The following is a 14,452-nucleotide window of genomic DNA, read 5'->3' as shown; positions in this document are numbered from 1 at the left end:
ATGGAGCAGCAGGGAGAAGGGCAGCAGCAAGAAGAGGTACAATATAATAAACAGCAGCCCTTGCAGCAAGAAAGAGTGATTGATACCTCGGTCCTCCAAACCCCACAAAAGGAGGACTTAACCAGGAAAAGAGATAGAGAGACTCCCCTGACTTCATCCATCAATCAGGGAGAGAAAAGACAAAGATTAAATGACTTTCCAGAGGATGACATAGCAATAAGACAAGCAACGGGCATGGGCCCACCCAGCGGAGAAGTTTCAGCCAGTTCATTCCAGCATGAACATGATAGAGCTATAGGAGGAGAGGTCAGCTCCTCCATCCAGCACAAAGAAGGACAGGTAAGCATCAAACAACAATTTATCGACATTAAAAGGAGGAGTGATCCTATTAAAATACACCTGTACAATCACTTGCTGAACCTGGCTCCCACCAATCAGCAAAGACTCATGTCTGCCTTTGATGTAAGTGAAGGCAAAATGATCATGAGTCACTTCATGCCCACAACTCTGCATCCCCAATCTGCCTCGGATTACCTGAGGACCAACATGGAGGTTCTGGCCAAAGACATACACCCTATGGATAAAATCGAACTGCATAAACAAACTGGTGAAATGGTGTATGCCTCCTTGGCAGATGAAACATTGGAAAATTACAAATTGAAAAGCAGCCTTGATAATACAGCCTCTCAGCTGGAATTGGAGAGAGCATCATCACAAGCCAAGGACAACAGAATCAAGTCCTTGGAAGATGTAATCATAGAAATGGGACATGATCCTAAAGATGTTAAAGGTATCCAAGAACTGTTGAAGCTAAGGGATGCAGACATGGCGGCCCTAAGAAAGAAAATCAAGCTCCCAGCTACCATCCATCCGCAAACAGATGAGGTTGCCCAGCAAAGGCTGGAAAAGGATGCCACAGATCTAATGATATCTCTGTACAAGGAGCTGGTTCGGACTCAAGACAAACTAGGAGAATCAGAAGCTGCAAAGGCAGCACTACAGACAGCATTAAAGCAAAAAGAAGAGGGCCAAACCTCCCAGCCTCCTCCTGAAATAATCAATCTTGAGGAAGCCCCTCCAACAACTACTCCTCCTCCTCAATAGACAGGGCCTACAACACCAACTACAGCAACAGCTACACCAACAACAGAGCAGACTCCTAGTCTGGATATGCAGAAGCTGCAAGCCGAAATCCAAGTTCTTGAGGCTCAAATGAAAGAGCTTGATGAAGTCAAAAAATCTTTGACTAAAGTAAATGAAAGATTTGATAAGAGCAAGCAGAGTGAGGCTGCAAAGGAACGAGAAGTAAAAGCTCTAAAGAAGAGGATAACTGAACTTGAAAAGGAGCTCACACTAGAAAAGGTAACAGCAGAGTTAAAAGCAGTCCTCTGGGGTAACATTGGTCGGTCCATCACCAATCAGTGGCAGTATATTGAGACTATGGATGAGCAAATAGTACTCATTACAAAGGCAAACAGGGAAATACACAGAGCTAGAGCAAGCCTTGGCCACATGCCAGATGCTGCCAGCAGAATGATCAATATTTTAAATAACAAAACTAGCTCTCAACTAGCTACCATGGGAATTGCTAACAGGACTGAGACAATCTCAGTAGTTAAAAGAGTCCTGACACTACGAAGCCTAGTTGGGACGCTGGAGAGGAGAACACAGGATATGCAGACCGAAATCAACAAATTCCTGGACAGATTCCTGGCATTACAGAACAGAGGCCTCCCCAGCATATTAAGCAGTGTAGGAAGACTGCTTACCCTGGAAAACTACATCAAAAGGGTTGATGCCCATGCTGCAGCACAAATTGCAAAACAACCCAGTACCTCAGCAGAAACAGGGCCAGCATCAGGGCAGAATTTGTATGATAGGGTGGACAACCTGTTTTTTATTATGAATGAAATTGATCACCTGTTTGATGCACCACCAAATTTCTTTAAGTATACAGAAGCAGATGAAACTATGGAGGCAATCATGAAGCACCAATTGCCCACACAGGAAGTCTGGAGGAATTTGACACAGATAATCTTATCAAGCCAGAACCTGTAGCGTTAATTTTCTCCAGTTTATGAGCAGTCATGCACAGGCAGAATTTTGGTGGATAAATCTACAAGGAAAAGACAGATGCTGAGCCAACTCAGCAGGGCTATTTAGTCACCACAGCAGCAATCACAATCACAGGTGGCAGACCCAAAAATACAGTGCACGAGCTATAAAGTCGAGTTCTCCAGCATTTGATCAAAATATCCCAACCGACTCAGCAGCTCCCAAAGGCCAAAATATCTTCTGACAGAACATCAAGACGCCTTTATTTTGTATTCAATGCTGTAATAAATTTCTGATAATAATATCTCAAAAGTTGGTGAGAATATTAAGTCTGAGATAACTTAGAACTCAGATATTTTTGTAAAAATCGTAAGTATATATTCGCCCCGCACATAAGCTTAAGGGGTTGTTGTTATTTTCATTTTGGGGATCTCACTTGCTGTAAAATTCTGAGAGGAATAATACAAAGGGTGAATGGAATTTCCGAAGCTTGGCGTACCTTGATGCATTGTGATGAATGGTGAATGTTGCAGGATTCCAGAGTGTTTCATAAATCAATAAGTCTTTCTTAAATCTCTGTATTACATGTTTTTCGAGTCTTTTGTTCTCTTTTATTGTTTAAATGTTTTACACTTAATAGCAAAGTAGAAGAATAGTTCCAGGATTTAATCACTGATTACCCTGAACTCAATCTAAGCTATTATCCATGTTTTCTTCAGATATAGTGAATGAAGTGTAATTCTTAATTGCTGCACTTTAAAACTATATCTTTTGCAGTGATAGACATTCCCAGGGATTCAAGTTTTCTCCTGAGACATCTATCCGTTTCTCATACCTAGTTTGGTGGAAATACTTAAATACTTTAGTGAAAATTCTTAAATGCTTTCACTGGTTGTTTCACCTGTTCATGTTATAAATAAAAAATTTTGTTGTATGAAGTATCCAAATGGCCCTGTAAGTTTCACCAATTCACCTCAAGGTTTCTAGACACCTGCAGCCATAGACTCCATTGCCCAATGATATTTGACTCTTTGAACACTACATCACAAGACCTGAAAGAAACTCTTCAACCAAAACATAAACAAAACCTGTGCATAATACCTAGCCTAAAACACTATCATAACAGATACAAATCATAAAGAGAGAGCCCTCTCTGATCACAGTTTGGCTAGAAACAGTGATCCAAAGATTGGTTAGTGGTTACCCCGGCCGTATTCCCTTGGGAGTCATAGGGAACAACCTGGGTGTTAACATTGTTTATGGTTAACTTATCTTCCTAAGATGGAGTGATGATTATAGACAGATGAGTGCAAGTGTGTGAAAAGTGAGTTCTAGATGAGTGAAAGTGTGTGATTGGTGATTTCTAATTACTTGCTGAATTTGTAAAGGAAAAGAACTTGAAAGAAATGAATAAATTGAAATGACTTGAAAGTAATTGACCACGTTCTAATGGCATTAGTCTCTACCCATATTGCTGCAAATAAAAGAAACAAGAAAATCAAGTCAAGGATTGATGATAATGGTTATCTCTTCCTAACTCCCTGCTTCTACCACATAGTACTGCGTAAAACACGATTAGGAAGTAGCTGAAGACAAATCCAAGAATTGATAAAAACTCTAAGTGACAAATTATAGCACTACTAAGCCTTTTCCATCATACTGCTTCCTACATGTGTGATTATGTGTAACAAGTGGAAAAAGTATTAGTGCCACAAGCCAAGACTACTTAAAAACAAGCTGCAATTAATTAGTGTTCTGTTCTCTTGAAAGATAAACTATTCATGATAAAGAGAGCATAAATTAGTTAGCATCCAACTTGTAAAACTAAGCTAAAAACTAATCTAGAAAACAGAGTAAAAAGGGCAGCATTATGAATAAGACAACTGCAACTACCATTAGATATTAAAGCAAATACAACACACTCAAGCCCGGGTGAAAACCTACAAAGAAGCAAATCTGATCAGTGAAAATAAAGGCTGCAGCAATGAAAAGAAGTCAAGCTGTACATAACTCAAGAAAAGGAAATGCTATATGTAGAATAAAGAAATTGCAGAAGTATAAACATAAAAATACTTTACAAGGCTAATACGAACAGGGGCCCTCCATTCATATTATCCACAGAAAACTCAGATGCTTTAAAACTTCAAATCAGCACTATTTCCATTACTTCATATGCAGAAATACATAGTTAAAAGTGCTGGAACAGCTCTATAAAAACAGAGTTTAGAAAAGCGCTAAAATTCTCACAAGTTCATAAACTACAACAGCTAAAAAAGTTAACATAAGCGTACGCAGACGCAAGTATTTATAGGCATCTGCAAGATGGCCTAATGCGTAAAGCATAAAACAGAAAATAAACTGAAATTCATGCGTATTAAAGGTGCAGTGAACACGTCATATGCTTCATGGTCGAGCTGGAGGTCCTGGTCGATATGGGCAATGAATCCAGCATTAGATCATGTTCCCCACGGCTTTCAAAACATGGACAAGTCATCCTTTCCACCGACGTGACCAAACAGCTTACGCATCAACGTTAAGCTGCCTTTATTTGACCGTAACTTGACCCCCTTTGACCGGAGGTACAGATGACGTGGCCGGCTGAACTGATGGCACAGGAACCTCGAGCACATATATTCCAACATGCCCACGTGGCTCGTTCTGCAAAATAGCACGTGGAACCTTGAGATCAACAAAATGGCTGCGGGATCATCAGATGGCTGCGGAATCAGCAGATGACTGCGGAATCAGCAGATGGCTGCGGAATGCCTGTAAGTATGTCAAAAACTAAACAAAACAATCACCCATTAGCAAAGCTCACTTGATCATGTTTAATGACAACTAATGTAATGATCTGGGTGGAAAATGAGGCAAAGGAGAGAGGAAAGTGATGTAAACAGTAGGTAATGATGGATGATAAGGTGTAAAGTAGAGACTCTACATACCCCCACTACGAGGGCATTGCATGTCCTCATGCAAAAACACTGATCAATCAACCTGCTGTGATGCCTCTGCCAAGACATCCAATCTCCTCTTCTTTCTCTGTGTAGACACATTGACCCTTGGCTTCTTTACTAAGCATCTGAACTTTAGGTTGATCAAGGCTCTGTTTAGCTTTTTTCATTTCTTCCTTAACTTTTTGTTATTTCTTTGCCACAGGCCCAAATGTAACATGGTGTTATCATGAATCATCTTCAGTAAATCCAGGATCAATATCCTGTTCAGGATGCTGTATATCAGTTTCCTCATCAAACTGTTCTTGAACAGTTTCCTCTTGGGCAGTTGTTTCAGGAAGAGTGGTATCAGGAACAATAGTTTCTGTTTGGGTAGTAGTTTCTTGGTTTACCCCCTCTCCTCTTTTTCTTCTACTTCTTTTTGGTACTTGAGGGGACCCTCCAGAAGTTTCTCCTAATTCTTGAAAATGATTTCTTATGAGAAACCTCTCCCATGTGTCTCTTTTTGATTTCAATTGTTCCTCCACTAGCAATTTCACAAGACCGTGATGATATAAATGTGCTTCAATATTTCTGGGGTTCTTTTGGACCATTGCACACATTTTCTTAAGACTTGAAAATAGAAAGTATGGGAGGTTAATATCATCTCCTAGAAAATGCATCATAACCTTTGCATGATAAACATATAAGACCCCAAATCTTCCCTCACAAGTGAAAAATTTTTGCACTAACAAGAGTAAAGTGGTCCACTCCTCCTTAACATAAGAAACAGGAATCCCTTTGGTAAAGATACTGGTGTCCATACCTGGGTTTTTTAAAATTTGTTTCCACTGCTGATCTTGAACTGACCGGTTCTTAAACCACCTTTCTCCAGTCTGTGGAAGTGATGTAGCTTGTGCTATGCTGCTTTCATTGACTGTGAATTGTAAGTCCCCTATCTCCACGTGATTATCTTTTTCTCTGAAGGACCTTGCAAAGGCCTTTTTAACCTCCTTATGGTAGCCTTTGAACTTCTGTATACATTGTAACCAGTTTGCCTTTTGTAATGCCTCTTTGACCTGAGGATAACCCTCCAAAAACTTTGAACCTTCCGGTTCTGCCCTCAAGAGCTTCCCCATTGGCTCTTACAGCTCTGTTCTATTTGAAACACGGCTTCAAAACGGCCTCACACAGTCAATTCACGGCTTTGTTCTAGAACACGGCTTCAACAAGGGTCTTACACAGTAAATTCACGGCTCTGTTTTGGAACACGGCTTTAAAATGGCCTTGACTTGGTGGATTTACGGCCTCAACACAGTGGATTATGGCTTTAGCTCTGGATACGGCCGTAACAGACCTCCACTGGTGATTAGAATTAGCGGAGAGGGAAAACAGAGTATAGTGAATGGTGGCAGCGTAATGAGCACAGCGTAAATGGAATGAAACAGTGTGAGTGGAAATGAAACAGCGAAAGTGAAATGATATGAGCGTAAGAGGGTAGAAGGGTTATGGAATGATGAATGGAACGGCTATGTCCTTAGATTTTGGTTTCGGAGTTACACTTGGCTGCGTGAGTTAATGTCATAGAGACGTAGTACATTAGGTTACGTCACCTAAGTACGAGATCTTAATGGAAGAAGCAGCCGCAAGTGAAATTCAAAATCGTGGTAATCAAGGACTGATAGACTTGGGAGATACGTGGGTATATGGTCGCATGACTGGTAATCATTACACTTAGTGGCAAGAAACATAACCTAGAAAACTTTGCATAATGAAATAACTGTAAGTTTAGGATTTAACCCATACCTCAGATTCCCGCTTAGATTTGCCTTTGATGACTTGCCACTAACCCTTCACTGATTTATGGCTGTTGCATGACCATTTTTCATTTATTATTGATGACTACTGAGCTGCAAAGAAATTTCAAACAGACTGTGTTTTTTTTTTTTTATGCAGGTACAGAGAGCTGTGGAATCATTAGATGGCTGCAGAATCTTCAGATAGTTGCGGAATCTGTAGTAGTAGCCTCCGACTGCACAAAAACAACTTTTAACTATCTAAAAATGACTTTATTGATGGAGTGGAATGTAGTGAGTGGATGGATGAATGAAAAAAATGAGGTGGAGTGAAAATGAATGAAATGGTGGATGAAATGGTGGTGATGATAAAATGAGATGAAATAAGGGGAGAAAGAGATTTTTTTTTTTTTTGGAAAACATGAGGTGTCAGGTGACCCTGATTTTCACCTCAGGTTTTCTGTATGAGACTGCCAATCAGAGATTGGTTTTCAGGCTCATACATTTATTCTTTTTTTTTTTTTTTCTTTTTTTTTTTCAAAAACCAAAGCTTTAGGCTGATGGAGGAGAAGAATCCTTCTCCACCAGCCTGATTGCAGAATCTTCTTTGAACAATTTGACAAACTCTTCTTTTGAGAATGGCTTCTGGTAGATTTTCAAGCGGTGGCCATTCACAATAAGAGGAGTATGAAATTCATCGATAGTTTTTACTTGAACTGCTCCATTGCTAAAGACTTCATCAATCTCATATGGCCCAAGCCAATGAGTTTGAAACTTTCCTTTGAAGTCTTTGAACTTTGAATCAAACAATAGAGCCCAATCTCCTTTCTGAAACTTTCTTTCTTTGATATGACGATCATGCCACTTAGATCTTTGGTGCTGAACTAGATCGGTCCTTAAAATTGCATCTTGTCTCATTTCATCTAGCTCATTCAGTTGGTCCATTCTGTGTTTTTGAGCTTCTGAGAGGCTCATTCCCAATTGGACTGCCATCTTGAAGGTCTTGATTTGGAACTCAATAGGAAGCAGGACTTCCTTCCCATAAACAAGTTCATAGGGAGAATGTCCTGTTGTGTTCTTCCATGTGGTCCTATAGGTCCATAAGGCTTCAGGGAGCCTTTCCGCCCAATCTCTTCTATGAAGATGAACAGTCTTGGTGATAATGCCTTCAAGAACTTTATTGGTAGATTCCACTTGACCATTGGATTGCGGATGGTAGGGAGTAGATGTTCTGTGCTTGATCTTATATTCCTCCATCAGCTTCTCCATCAAATTAGATGTAAACTGGCTGCCTTGATCTGTCACAATTTCCCTTGGGACACCAAAACGAGTGAAAATATCCTCAAAAAGAAATTGAACAACTGAATTTTCAGTGGCAGAAGGCAATGCTTTTGCTTCTACCCACTTAGTAACATAATCAGTACAAACCAGTATATACTTCTTTTGCTTTGATGGTGGATTAATTGGTCCAACGAAATCTAGAGCCCATTTCTCAAAGGGTTCGATGCATACCTGAGGCTGTAGAGGCATTTCATTTGAAGGAGTTGGTTTCCCAACTCTTTGGCAGCTGTCGCACCTTCTAACATACTGCTTTGCATCTTTAAAGAGAGAAGGCCAATAATATCCTAGAGAAAGGATTTTATAGGCTGTCCTCTTGTCAGCAAAGTGCCCGCCGCATGGTTCATCATGACATGCCTTAAGGATGTCAGGCATTTCATCTTCCCGAACACACCTTCTGATTATACAATCTGGCCCTGTTTTGAACAATTCATTAGAAATCCAAGAATAATGTGAACTCTCCCGAATGATTTTCCTTTTCTCATTAGGAAATAAGTGTAGAGGAAGCTTCCCTGTAACAAGATAATTAGCCATATCTGCATACCAAGGCATCTTGGTAGTCACTGCAAACAAGTATTCATCTGGAAACTTATCTTCTACTGGAGAATCCTCATTAGTGTTTTGGATTCTAGACAAGAAATCAGCTACTGTGTTTTGCTTTCCAGGTCTATCTAACACAATAATGTTGAATTCTTGCAAAAGTAAAAGCCATCTTGTAACTCTACCATTAGTGACAGGTTTTTTCATTAAGTATCTTATGGCAGAGTGATCAGTATGGACAAAGGTTTCATAGCCGATTATGTAATGTCTAAACTTGTTGATTGCATGTACCACAGCTAAGAACTCTTTTTCTGTAACAGTATAATTTAACTCAGTAGGAGTCAAATTCTTACTTGTGTAATAAATGGCATAAGGGATCAAATCCTTTTGTCCCAAAACAGCTCCTAGAGCTGTATCTGAAGCATCAGTAGAGATGTGGAAAGGGAGTTTCCAATTTGGCCCCCTTAAGATGGGTGCTTTAGATATTCTAGACTTTAAAGCTTCAAAGGCAGATTGACACTCAGGATCCCATTTAAACTCATAGTCTTTGGTAAGCAATTTGAAAAGAGGAGATGCTATCCTAGTGAAGTTTTCAATAAATCTTCTGTAATACCCAGTAAACCCAAGAAAACTTCTAACATCCTTCTGGCAATTTGGAACAGGTAACTTAGAGATGACTTCAACTTTGGATTTATCAACCTTGATCCCATCTCCTGAAATATGATGTCCTAAAACAATCCCTTCAGTAAACATCATAAAACACTTTTCATGACTTAAAGAAAGATTTGTTTCCTTACATCTTACCAGTACTTTTTCCAAATTTTCCAAAGCTTCTTCAAATGTATTACCATAAACTGTGAAATCGTCCATGTATACCTCTGCACAATCATGAATCAGATCTGAAAAGATTCCTAATACAGCCCTTTGAAATGTAGCAGGTGCATTGCACAATCCAAAAGGGAGTACTCGGTAGGCAAAAGTTCCCCAAGGACAAGTAAATGTGGTTTTGTCTTGATCTTCAGGTGCTACCTGAATTTGATTGTACCCACTAAAACCATCCAAGAATGAGAAATACTTTTTACCTGCTAAAGTGTCTAGTACCTGATCAATAAAAGGTAAAGGAAAATGATCCTTTAAGGTTGCCTTGTTCAATTCTCGATAATCAATGCAAACTCTCCATTTACCATTCTTTTTGGGCACTATAACCAAGGGAGAAACCCATTGGCTATCTGAGATGGGGTAAATGAAGTTTACCTTGAGCAATTTCTGGAGTTCTTCTTTCACGATTTCCCTAAGGTTTGGATTCATCCTTCTTTGTGGTTGCCTAATAGGTCTGCTATTCTCTTCAATGTAGATGTGATGAATACAAGTCTTAGGATCGATTCCTTTCATGTCAGTGTATTCCCATGCAAAGGCAGTGGAATGTTTTTGCAACAGTTTAGTTAATTCTTCTTGTTGTGGTCTTCCCAAGTTTTTGTTAATGTTTAATGTTTTTCCTGGGAGGATTTCAACTGAAGAACTACCAAACTCTTCCATTGAGAAGAGAGACATTTGTCTAGAGGAGAGATATTCAATGTCTGCATCTATCTGAAAATGTTTAGAGTCATATTCTAAAGATACTTCAAAATTTTCTAATGTATTTAGAATTTGACTATCCTCACTGATCTCAGAGATGGTTAGAACTGGTTGTATAGTATCTTCATCCTCTACCCATTCATCTTCTCCTATTTCTGTTATAGCTTTTGCTAGGGGATACAAGTTGAACTTCTTGGTGGAATTACCATCTGATATATACATGTCTCCAGACCTACAGCTTATGAAAGCATCAGCTGTGGCCAGCCAAGGTCTTCCTAAAATAAGAGGATGTCCTCCTAGATTGTTCTTAGGAGTTAAAATCATAAAATCAACTGGATATTCCCAAGAATCTAGAGAGACTGGAATATCTTCCAATACACCATCAGGTTTAATGATTGATCTATCTGCAAGCTGCAGCAAAGTGGGTGTAAAGAGAAGGTTAGGAAGCTTTAACTGATCCATGGTCTGTCTACTCATGATGTTGATCGCGGCTCCTAAGTCAATCAGAGTATTTGGGATTTCAACCCCATTAATATGAGTTTTGACAATAGGACTACCGGGATCTACATACTTTTGCATGGTAATCTTACCCATCATTATGTCTGCAATTTTTCCAACTAGATGTATCCTTTCGGTATCTCTGGTTCTTTTTACTGTTTTCTTCAAACTCAACTCCTTTATTGTCTTCGCTAGAATGGGAATTTCCTTAATGGCTTGTAACAAGGGGATCTTGATACATACATTCTTCAATTCATCTAGGAAGTTATAGTCAGGCACCCATATCTGCTTTTCCACCCCTTTATCAATTTGTAATCTTTCAGGAAAGGGAGGTGTAGCTGTAGGTGTAGGTTGCTCAACTATGGGAGTTGTAGAGATTGATTCTTTTTCTTTTTCTTTTTGGATATTTTGGTTTTGAAGTGATACTTCAGAACCTTTATTGACTTTGAGAGATTCCTCCTCAGAAATGCTTGGTTGTTGAACACTTGTGGAAGGTTGATCTAGGATTCTACCTGATCTAAGTTGTACTTCATTAAGAGGAACAACCATGTAGGTAGGGAATGGTTGACCTTCCATCATGTAAGCATTTTGAGGGTTCCTATTATTTGGATTTGGTAATGGCTGAGAGGGAAGTTGATTTGATTTCTGCTGGGATTGAAGTGCTAATTGAGAATTTTGATTTTGTGGAGGAGGTTGTTGTTGTTGAGGGTATGGCAATGATAGTTGTTGACCTTGGTTTGGAAGTTGTGGAGCTTGCTGATTCTGAAATGATGGAGGATATTGATAGAATTGTGCAAATCTCCCATAAGGATTTTGCATGCTTTGCATCCATGCTTGGAAAGCATTTTGAGGTTGAGGCCAAGGTTGTTGCCAAGGATTCCAACTTGGTTGGGTTTGAGAATTCATAGAGTTGTTAAACCCTTGATTCTGTTGTCCTTGCCAAGGTCTCCTTGCAATAAAACAGAGAGATTCAAGTGTATCTGGATCCTCTTGAAAGACTGCTTTGAGGCCAGGGATTGAAGGACAATCCTTGGTCTCATGAGTTTCTGAGCAAATTACACATGTTTCTACAACGTGTGCATCTAAGGGACATTCCCTTAAAGCATGTTTCTTTCTACATTTCGGGCAAAAGATAGCCAAAGCCTCAGCTTCTGCTTTTTGTTTATTGTGAATCTTAAGGGTATCAAGTTGTTCACTAAGACTCCCTAAGATGTCAGTTTTAAATTCATCAAGCATACTGCCGATTTCAGCCCTACTCATTGATCCTGTTGCAGATTTATTTGCCCTAAGGAGAGAAGGATCTCTAGGCCCTTTTTGAGTTTTTGATTTGCCCCTTGAGAGATGGATACAAAGTTCTGCTATGTCATTGAGAGAAAGTTGAGAAATATCCCCTTTCCCCATCATGTTTAAGATGTCTATCCATTCATCCCTGATGGCTTTTAATAAGAGGGCTTTTAAGGTCTCTTCATCCAAGGTATTCATTTTTGCTCTTTTCAAGTTATATTGAAATCTTTCAAGTAAATCTTCTAGACTCTCATCTTCTTTTTGTACCATTTTAAAAACCTCGTCCTTGTGATTAGTAGGCATGCAATAGTCTAAATACCTATCCAAAAATGTCTGTTTCATCTCATCCAAAGTCCTAATGGATTGAGCGAGTAACCCCATGAACCATTTCAAGGCTTGATCCTTCAGTGTTGAAGGGAACAACTTGAGTTTCTGAGAGTCATCCAGGTAGTCATAAGTTCGACACACAACTTCAAACTCAAATAAGAATGTTTCAGGGTCCTCAGTCCTTAACCCATGGAAGTTAGGGAGGACAGATGGTGATATGTTTTTCATAGTGGCTCGGGAATCCTCATTAACAATGGGAAACCCAAATGAATTATCCCCATTTCTATTTCCTCCTCCAATGGGACCTCTACCTCCATTATTGTTATTGTTATTTCCTCCTCCTCCTCTACCTCTACCTCTACCTCCTCCTTCTTCCTCTGCCATGATGATTCTCCTAGGGATTTCAAAATCTTCTGGTTCCTCTACAAAAGGTGAATGAGAAGAGATTTCTCCTTCTTCTTCAGATGATTCCAATTCCTCAATTACAATTGGTCTTCCTGTAGGAGAAAAAGAAGAGTCTCTTCCTGGTTCAAACTCAACAGAAGGTGTAGGAGAGTCAACTCTTGGCTCTTGAATTCCAGGAATTCTAGGACTAGGAGTTTCGGTTGGAGATAAGGGGGGTGTCTCTTGTCTATCCCTTGAAGCAGATGGACTTGTAAAAATTGAACTTCGAGCTCTAGCTAAAAACCGTCCTCTAGAATCTCTAGCTCTATGCATGTCATTTTTTTTATTATTTTTCTTCAAGTCAAGTTAATAGTTCTTTTTCTGATCTTCCAGTTCACTCTAGGTGCAAGAAGAGAGCATACTCAAGAAACTACTAAATCAATAACTTTCTCCTTTCTGATCCTCCAGATCACTTTAAAGTGCAAGAGGAGAGCATACTTGGATAGGTTATTAACTTCTTTCCTTGAAAAAAAAAAAATTTATGTTTTTTTTTTCTCTAAGTATGGCTACTTAATTTCACTTCCCCGACAACGGCGCCAAAATGTTTAGTCAATTTAGTGTTCCTAAATTGATGTCATTAATTGTCAACCTGGGGCTCGTAAGCTGATGAAGTGAAGGTGTACTATATGTACTTAAGCAACTTTCTTAGAGCTTTTGTCGTTTGGGGTGTTGTTTATGGTTAACTTATCTTCCTAAGATGGAGTGATGATTATAGACAGATGAGTGCAAGTGTGTGAAAAGTGAGTTCTAGATGAGTGAAAGTGTGTGATTGGTGATTTCTAATTACTTGCTGAATTTGTAAAGGAAAAGAACTTGAAAGAAATGAATAAATTGAAATGACTTGAAAGTAAATGACCACGTTCTAATGGCATTAGTCTCTACCCATATTGCTGCAAATAAAAGAAACAAGAAAATCACTTCAAGGATTGATGATAATGGTTATCTCTTCCTAACTCCCTGCTTCTACCACATAGTACTGCGTAAAACACGATTAGGAAGTAGCTGAAGACAAATCCAAGAATTGATAAAAACTCTAAGTGACAAATTATAGCACTACTAAGCCTTTTCATCATACTGCTTCCTACATGTGTGATTATGTGTAACAAGTGGAAAAAGTATTAGTGCCACAAGCCAAGACTACTTAAAAACAAGCTGCAATTAATTAGTGTTCTGTTCTCTTGAAAGATAAACTATTCATGATAAAGAGAGCATAAATTAGTTAGCATCCAACTTGTAAAACTAAGCTAAAAACTAATCTAGAAAACAGAGTAAAAAGGGCAGCATTATGAATAAGACAACTGCAACTACCATTAGATATTAAAGCAAATACAACACACTCAAGCCCGGGTGAAAACCTACAAAGAAGCAAATCTGATCAGTGAAAATAAAGGCTGCAGCAATGAAAAGAAGTCAAGCTGTACATAACTCAAGAAAAGGAAATGCTATATGTAGAATAAAGAAATTGCAGAAGTATAAACATAAAAATACTTTACAAGGCTAATACGAACAGGGGCCCTCCATTCATATTATCCACAGAAAACTCAGATGCTTTAAAACTTCAAATCAGCACTGTTTCCATTACTTCATATGCAGAAATACATAGTTAAAAGTGCCAGAACAGCTCTATAAAAACAGAGTTTAGAAAAGCGCTAAAATTCTCACAAG

Source organism: Pinus tabuliformis, chromosome X, assembly GCF_031772625.1.
Source record: "Pinus tabuliformis cultivar Carrire ecotype Pingquan chromosome X, CPIR1, whole genome shotgun sequence".
In the NCBI taxonomy this organism is placed as follows: Eukaryota; Viridiplantae; Streptophyta; class Pinopsida; order Pinales; family Pinaceae; genus Pinus; species Pinus tabuliformis.
The sequence above is the reverse complement of the archived record's forward strand: the minus strand, read 5'-3'. Positions refer to the sequence as shown.